The sequence below is a fragment of the Medicago sativa genome, chromosome 6, assembly GCF_051527215.1.
Source record: "Medicago sativa cultivar Bolivia chromosome 6, Bolivia_mono, whole genome shotgun sequence".
NCBI classification, from domain to species: Eukaryota; Viridiplantae; Streptophyta; class Magnoliopsida; order Fabales; family Fabaceae; genus Medicago; species Medicago sativa.
Window position 1 is genome coordinate 34563763 of NC_140754.1, and position 9302 is coordinate 34573064.

Below are 9302 nucleotides of genomic sequence, written 5' to 3' on the forward strand. Positions count from 1 at the left end.
CAAAAGTAAAAAAAAATAAAAAAAAATATTGAGTACCAATTTGTCAAACTATACTAAAACATTTTCAACCTTTCCATCAAGAAGCCTGTGCAATCCATTTGTATATCGGAAAAAATTGCAAGTCTTCCTGATATTGGGATAATATCTTCATTAGTTTTTAAAATTTTTCTTCCTAGAATACTTCCACTTCCCATCCCATTTTAATAATGTTACATGTCTCGTTCTTTAAATTATCACAAGTATTGCCACCAGAAGCTCCACTAGATTATTTCAAAAAAAAAAAAAAATCTCCACTATATGTTCTCGCCATCCATTGTGACAACTGGACCAATTTATGTCTCAATGTTTTTAGCGGAAAACTTTTTTTTTTTTTTTTAAGAAGGTAAACTTACTCCCTCAAATTAGCACCAGAGAGAAGCACACTCCCAGGTGGAAACCTTTTTCAATAATGCTAAATATCGCGCAAATAAGACTGATTTTTTACTTTTTTTTTTAATGCCCTCTTGAGGTCGAAACTTATTTGATACTCTCTTCGGTATATGTCAAATAGCTCCTGGGGAAAATAGTGATCAGCCCTGGGGAAAACGACATCAAGATGCCCTTTTCCCGATCGGACCGACCACTACTTCCCCTAGAAGCCACTGGTATATACCTAAAGCGGTATAACCACCCTAGAAACTAATAAGAAACAAAGAAGAAGAGCAAGAAGAAGAGAAAGAGTGGGATGAGAAAATGTGAGGAAAAGAGGAAGTATGTGAGGGTTTTTATAGGGGGTATTAGGTATATAACAATTAATGAGTCAAAAAACGTGGTCAAATGTGAAGGAAAACATGCAAAAACCATTGAAGACCATTGACTACCGTCCAAAAAACGTTTGTGCTTCAGTTTTTAGAACCGGCCAACTTACGCAGGTTAACTTGCGCAGAGATTATAACGTGCGTGACTTAAGTCACACACAGCTTATATGGTGTGTTAGTTAAGTCACGCACAGCTTATATGGTGCGTTAGTTAAGTCACGCAGTGTGACTTAATAAACGCAATATATTTTTTATAATAAAGTCAATAAAATTGCGATAGCGTGAATTCAATAAAATAAATTAGAAGAATAAAGTCAATAAAATAAATTTGAATAAAATTCGAACAAATAAATTTGAATAAGTACACAACATTAATTCAAATAAAAATGGCGTTGGCGTTTTGAATAAATAAATTCGATAAGTACACAACATTAATTCTTAGACAATTTTATTTAGATATAATTTCATCTACGTTACATTACATTGTGGTATCATTACATTACATTACGTAAAAGACATGTACGTCAACTATCATTACATTACATTCGGAAATGTACCTTCCAACTACAACAATTATCTTACCACTGAATGGGGTCAATTCAAACTAGCTAAAAAGCAGGACTCCAGCATTCGTCCAGAAGTGCTTTTGTTCCATTCCAAATGTTAAATTCTTGTTGGTCTTGGTTTAAAATGATAGTATCTAAGTGCCAACGGAATGAGGTCCAGACCTTGACACTTCGATACCATCATTTAAACGAAGCCAACAAGAAATTAACATTTAGAATGGAACAAAAACACTCCCAGGCGAATGCCGGTGTCCTGCCATTTAACTAGTTTGAATTACCCCATCCAGTACTACAACATTTTAGCCCTACGACAACGCCTAAATTTTGGAAGGTAAAAAAATTGTTCTGGTAGAGTCTCATGGACAACGATTTTCTAATTCTGTTTTAGTAAGGTATGATACTTTTTTTTAATTTATTTGTAACAACTCAAAAGCGTTGTGGTATAACCAACACACGTTGGCTCAGTTGGTAAGGAACGGGCCACTTCCTTGCAGAAGGTTGTGTGTTCGATTCCCTCTGCCGATGTGAGGGCAGTGTTGGTGGGTGATCTGTAAGTACCTCTATAAGTGCCCTTTGGGCCCGGAGGCGTGCCCTGACCCTGGTGGTGACCGGAGCCGAACCCACCTAAACTTTTTGTAACAAAAAAAAAAAGCGTTGTGGTATAAGAAACGAGAACGGATTTTTATTTGTTATTTTTTTCAACATGTATGAACTGTTCTGGTATAATTTTTAATTATCTTTAATAAAAGTACGAGTAACAACTTTGTTTTTTTTTGAAGGAAGTAACAACTTTGTTAAATACCGTTCTTAAAAATTGAAAAAAAAAAATCTTACTATAACAAAAAATTCCGTTCTAAAAAACAAATACCCAATAGCCCTTTGGAAAGAAAAAAAAAATAAACAATTTGCTCTTGAAAAAAAAAACAAACTCCATTATTTAATAAAAACTAATAACAAGAATAAAAAGAAAATTTATGATCGAACCTCAGAAGCTAACTTCAGAACCCGTTCGAACCTCAACATTCTCAAACCCTCAACCCATTCGAAAATCTCAAAAGCTTCAACCACGCTGAACCCGTTCGAAAATCTGGTGCTTACGTTTACTTCCCAATCTCACCACCGTAAGTCTTCTTCCCAATCACTCAATTCAATTTGGTTTGTTTTTGTGGTCTTTTTATTGCTTAAATTTCAATTTTGTTAGTGCTGAGCTATTAGGATTATGTATTTGATCATCAATTTTACCAATTTTGATATAAGAGTTAGTGGGATGTGATATAAGAGTTAGAATTGTATTAGATGAAAGACATTTTCAAGTAATTTGTAACGGGTGGGTTTAGGTGCTGTCAGGAGGGCGTGTAGGGGACTGTTTCTGGATTTTTTGGGCTGCTGGTTGTGGACTTGGCCTGGTTTTAGTCTGTGAGTGCAGTTGATGTGGTGACAGTGTAAGCTGGCTTATTAGTAGCATGTCTACTTCTGTAGGTGCTGCTGTGTTCCTTTTCTTTGGGGCTGATTTTGGGTGCCAATTAGGTGCTTTTAGTTTCATATGATAGATGTTTCTTTGTGTCTGTCTGTTTGTTCTTTTGGGGCTGCTTTAGTTTTATTGTGTACAACAACACCCTTTATCTATGTATTGCTCGCTTTCGCTTCGGTCACGTCTTGTGTGGTTGTCGATTAATAAATTTGTTGTTAAAAAAAAAGTAGATATTGAAAACAAGAAAATAAATAATGATCATTATTACTAGTTTGTGGTGTTGAATTTATACCTTGAAGCCACATTATGTTATAGATAGTTGCCACATAATATAATGGTTAATCCAATGAGGGGGGGAAAAGATTAGGAATCTAATCCATGTATCAAACGTTTTGCGATACTTTATAGTAAGCTACTTTTTGTCAATCCATAATCTTCCAACCATGTTTTTTATTTCTTCAATTTGAAGTGGTCCAAGATGTAAAACTTGTCCAATCCATGCCAATTTGAATATTCCATTTTACCAAATTGAAATTTTCGACCTTTAGAGTATAAGATGGGGAAAAGGTCAAATGAATAATGTGGATAGAGGGGAGAAAAAGTATATGAAATGCCTGTTATACTATCTTTATTTAATATATTTTTTTGAATGTTAGAAGCTGAAACATTCATTATTTTAATAAAAATATGATATCATTTCCAACCATTATTGTAATCTTGTTTTTGCTATGGTTGTATAAGCATATAATGTCATGATCCAATCCCTTTTAATCTAAGTCTTTTGATAACAACCAAAATAATAAAAAAAAAAACCTCATTTTTATACCTTCAAATATCTTTTTATCTTTTTTAGAAATAGGACTTTGGTTCTGAAGTCATCGAGTTCTCTTTTATTCATTCTTTCTTTGTATAATTGTTAGACTACAAAAGAACTTGGTCACAAATGGTTTTATATGATTTTAGATATGAAGTTTCGTAATAAAGCCAAATAAACTTTCGAAGATTGTTTTGTTCGGTAATGTTTTTGTTTCATTCCTCCTGCGTTGTCTTTTGTTTATTGGCAAGTTGCAGCTGTTATGCGTTTTAATGTAGGTATTGGTTTTGGAAGTATAGGTTGTTGTTATGCTTGAATTTTGGGGGATGTTTTTCTGGCTGTAGTGGGTTGGATTTAGTCTGCTGTTCTGTTTTTTGGGGTCTGCTCTGTCATTTGTTTTCCTGCCTTTGTATTGGCTGCCCTTGACCTACGCCTTTTCTTGTTTTTATTCTTATAAATGGTTTTTTTTATAGAAAATAATTATGCTAGTTTCAAACTTTTTTGTGGTTTCCGTTCTAGAGAATGGTGCTTGTGTAGTTGGAATATTTAGAATACTTTTTCTCTTGTTGGTGGTAAAAAATTTAGTAGTTAGAGTGGTGCTTGTGGAGATTTTTTTGTGGTCTGGTGGCTGTTTCTTTTTTTAATTTTGGAGTTGCAGTTTTGTGTTGTTTATGTTTTTTGATGTATATGTATGGTGTTGGCTTCTAACAGGTTTGGGTTCAGTTTTATTCGTTCTAGATCAATTTTAGTGTTTTGTTTTTGGGTTGTGTTTTAACTCCTCTTTTATTATGTTTTTTTCTAGCTCTGTCGTGGCAGTTTTTTTTGTACTTTCTTGCATGTATTTGGATACTCCTTGCTGCTATAATTATATTAAAGTTAGTGCTGAAATGATGAGTTTTTCTCTCGCCATAAAGGTTCAACTATTAGCGTTATCTTAATAATAAAGTGCTCATAGTCCTTAAAAATTTGAGTTAAGTTTGTTTAAAGAGAAGTTGTTGGTGTGATGATTTTCATGAATGAATCCGTGAGAAGTTTTTTTCTTAAGTTGTGAATGATTCTCCTTGATTAATTTAAATAAAATTTCCACTTAACTCTTTTATTTACAGGTTTTCATCGTTTCTGTGTCGCTAGACTCCCTTGAAAAAGAAAGAGCCACATAGTGTAGCTGTGTTGGAAAAAAATAAAATTGAAAGGTATCTTTAAGTCCCATGTTTTGTCTATGGTTGTGTACCGCAGTTATTTGAACTTTAATGTAATTTTTCTTGTCTTAGTCTTGTAGGTGATAATCCTTGCCTATGGTATGGGGTACATACTTTTATTGGGGGCACTTCCTGTTTGTGCTAGCAGTGGTTCGTACTTGGTTTTCATTATCTGTTATTATATTGTATCAAACTCTTCACTATAGTTTGTTAATTTGGTAGTACTTGTGTTCGACATCTGAATAAATTCTTGTGCATATAGAAACAAAGTTCCTGAAACTCTTTTAGTGTCTTCCCACATTATTTTTGTTTTTTTAATTGCAATTGAGAAATGAGATTTAGTTAAAAGGGTAAGATTTTCTACAATTCAGAATATTGTAATATGTCGATAGAAGATTGTATGTTGGATAATATAGAAGATAATAGAGAAAAATGATCTTATTTTTATAAGGGAATCTATAGCCACTCATACTTAAATGCATATAGATTTCTCAATGTTATAGTTTATATGCCATTAAGGGAATATATATATCAGTTAGGAACAACCTTTTACTTCTGTTGTAATCAATGGTGATGAGATATTATATACAAGCATATGCTAATTGCTACCTTTAGGTATATATGATGAATATTTGTAGCCTACTAGTATTGTGTTTAATATACATTCAAATCTATATTGTGATATTTATATATTGTATTTGACATTTGTGATATTTATATATTGTATTTGACATTAGGTAGTTGAAAATCAAAATTAAGTGGATCTGGTGTCCTTTACATTTTTGTTAACAATAGTTTATAGGCTAATTGATTACAATTGAGGTTTGAATTAGTGTTGCACTTTCATTTTGTGCTGGCTTAGTTTGTAATTTTGTACAAGGTCTTTTGTTGTTATTTTTTGGCTGATTTTTGCTTTGGGTTTCCTACCGACCCGTAGCATTGTTGGTTGTGTTGTTTGTCACAGGGGTTGTTTGTGCAGCCTGCTACATCCCGTTATTTTATCTTTCTAAGTGCTCGCTCTTGTTCATCTTGTGCTTGAAGATGCAATTTTAATAAATCTCTATGTTTCAAATAAAGAAAACACAATGAAATTTGGCCTACTCTTGCTGCATGAAGGCCATGTTGAGTTAAAACACCACTCATTGGATTGATTGAGAGGCTCTGACAACTTTGATAACAACTCATGCGGCTGATGCTAAAAGTGATTTGCGTTATTCTACATCAACACATGCTTTAAATGATATTGAAGTAAGATTAAACTATATTTTATGATTTATAGTCTTATTTTTTTCGTGCAATGTTTTTAATGTATTTTACGAATGTTATGTGATGTTTTTGATGACTTGATGTATTGGTTTTATAACTGCGTTAGTATTTATTGACCAATATTAAAAAATACTAGTAGGTTGAATCACAATTTGAAGAAAAAATAATTAGGGAATAAGAAATAGAGTTAGTTTCTTCAAAAAAAATAAAGTTAGTGCGGTGTCTGATGTGGTCAGGTTATTTGATGCATTTCCTATTTTGAAAGTTGTTTTTTTACAAGGGGATGTTTGTATATATTATTTATTGAACAGTTTACTTTTATTTTGTAGATGAATATTGATGATTTCGATGAAGAATTTGAAGATTTGGAAGAACAAGATGAAGATATCCATTTTTTGTTTGTTCAAAAAAAAAAGATGAAGATATCCATGTGAAGTTTTTATTTTAAAGATGTTGATGGTTCTTAGGAAGATGTTATTTTGATTGTGATAAAAAAATGATGTTAAGTTATACATTAAAGATCCAAACATTTTATTTTGAACAATGTAATTTTGATATATATATATATATATATATATATATATATATATATATATATATTTTTGAGATATATATATATATATATTTGACAAGTATTTAATTTTGTTATATAATTGTTTAATTTAAGTATTACTTATAAAATACTGCATGAAGATTATTTTTCTGTTAAGTCAAATTATAATGATTAAAAGGTTTAAAAAAAATGCTTCACGCCACATGTTTAATAAGAACTGAAAAAGCGTTGTGGTAGCTTATGAAGTTAGCTTATAAAAGTACGTCTATAAGAACGGTTTTATTAACCTCCAAGGTCTGCAGCTGTTCTGATAGCCCAGAAATAACTGTTCTTCAATTGTGAGATTTAACTACGGTTTTGTGTGCAACAACCGAAAACTGTTTGCATAATAAAAGTTTTAAAACCGTTCTGCAATTATTCTTTATCCTACGGTTTTCTTTTGGCCGTTGCCGTTAGTGACAAAAACCGTACCGAAAAGCAAGCACAACGCCTCGGTTTGCCACGCCAACAAAAGCGTTCTGGTACCCAACCACAACGGTTTTTTAGCATTCCAGCACATTTTTTTGGCGTAGTTATAGGACCAAAATGTTGTAGAAGACAATTGTTGTAGTTGGAATGTGCATTCCAACTACAAAAACTGTCTTACCTCTGAAATGGGGTAAATTCAAACTTGTCAAACAATAGGACTCAAGCATTTCGCTCGACATTCATGCTTTCCTTTGAAAAGAATAAATTTTTGTCAGGCTTGATTTAGATGATGGTATTCAAGTGCCAACGAAATGAGGTCCATTCCTTGACACTTAATACCATCATCTAAGCAAGCCTAACAAAAATTTAATCTTTTCAAAGGAAAAACATGAATGTCGAGCGAAATGCTTGAGTCCTCGCCGTTTGGCAAGTTTGAATCACCCCATTTCAGAGGTAAGACAAATGTTGTAGTTGAAATGCACCTTACCCTAACTAATGACGATCTTCTGGTGGAATCAAGCTATTGATGATATGTTCAGTTGATCTCAGCAACGTCACCCGCATATCGATCCACTGGAACTTGGTGTGCTCCTAAAACATACTCGTCACGTTTTCGTCGTTTTTTAACTCCACCCAAGTGAATGATACACTCCCCTCGTCGAGCTTTGGACGTTTATACCGAACATTTTGCACCCTCCTTGTGTCTCTTGGGTTGACTCCTTGGTTGAATTCATTCAGTTGATCCTTGAGATCTCTTAACGATACATCAAGGCACCGAACCTTCAACCTCTGAGGTTCTCCGCCGTTGAATGTTGCATGAACGTCGATCCACCCGGCCATTGTTTCAAATCTACACACATAGAAATTAAAAATAATCAATGAAAAACTCATTCAAACATTTAATCAAACACTTGGTGTGCATATTATACATAAACCCTAAAAATGATAACTACAACATAAACATGCAAACATCTAAATAATTAAGCAATATTACTCATTTGCATGTATATTACTCATTTGCATGTAACATTGTATCATATCTTGCAAAAAAAATAAAAATTTAAACAAACCCTAATTCTAAAAATATTTCTAAAAACATAAACATGCAAACATCTAAACATTTTAAGCAACACAAGTCATTTACATCCTAACATTGTATGATTTTCTTCCAAAAACACCAAAATTTAAACAAACTCTAAATCTAAAAAATTTCTAATTTAAGAGGAAAAATCTAACATGCAAACATAAAAGGTTAACGGTGTTTGATCATGAGAACTTACTTGTTATTGGAGTGTTGTTTGATTTGAACTTGAAGGAATTTTGGAGTTGGGTGATTTGAGAGAGATTTTTGAGATTTTTTGAGATTTTAGATGAGAAATGAGGAAATGAGGTGCTCTGCCTTGCTTAAGAAAGCACGCAGCGTGAGTTAACTAACGCTGCGCATGTTAACTTACGTAGCGTTAGTTAACTTGCGCAACAATTAACACTTGCGCAAGTTAACTTGCGCAAGGGTATTTTTGGTAGGCTTGCAGGGTGCGACCAAAACGTGCTGGGTGGAGAGCAAAATTTTTGTTGTATCTGTTGGAGAAGGTATTTCCCTTCTTGAGCTGCCCATGTAACTTACTTCTTAAGTCTCCTTCCAGGAGACACTCGCAATTTGCTTTATTTATGGGTAAATGAATGCTTTTTTTTTTTTTTTTTCGTGATTTAAGTTTTTGAATTATTTAGGAAAAAACATTGTGTTTCGCTGAAATTTTTTCTTTAGTATGATCTAGGTGAGGATCGGATCCTAAGATCAAAACGGTTTGTAAGGTTCGAGTATTCAAAAAATGAATAATTCGAACATAAACCCCTATCCTCTAGACAACAATGAATGAGAGCTACAATTTGATAGGTTCGGAGGTTACGAACCGAGGGGGCATTTTGGGGTTTCTAAGGAGTTTATGAGCAATTGAAGGGGTCTAAAGAGAAATTTTCATGAAGAATATATTGTTGAATTTGGTTTGCTAGGCCCAAATCTAAACTTTCTAACCCTAAAGTCATGATATTCTTTTGTTACCCAATCTATTAAAAAAAAATTGTATCTCATTTTCCCCATTCCTTCTCAAAGTTTAATCATCACTACTTTGTTCTCCTTTCTTGTTCTTTATTTTTTTTTGTTATTTCTT

General features: G+C 33.0%; 1 long non-coding RNA gene across 2 annotated transcripts; it reads left to right on the forward strand.

Moving 5' to 3' along the window:
• The first annotated feature begins 2191 nt into the window (after nt 1-2191).
• On the forward strand, nt 2192-6690 carry LOC146914742 (uncharacterized). Of its 2 annotated transcripts, XR_015013151.1 has the most exons (5): nt 2192-2484; nt 4755-4841; nt 4920-4997; nt 5812-6095; nt 6443-6690. It is a non-coding gene; the product is annotated as an uncharacterized LOC146914742 (long non-coding RNA). The 2 variants fall into 2 exon arrangements; XR_015013153.1 differs by lacking the exon at nt 4920-4997 and having other exon boundaries at nt 2196-2484.
• Nucleotides 6691-9302: the final 2612 nt, after the last annotated feature.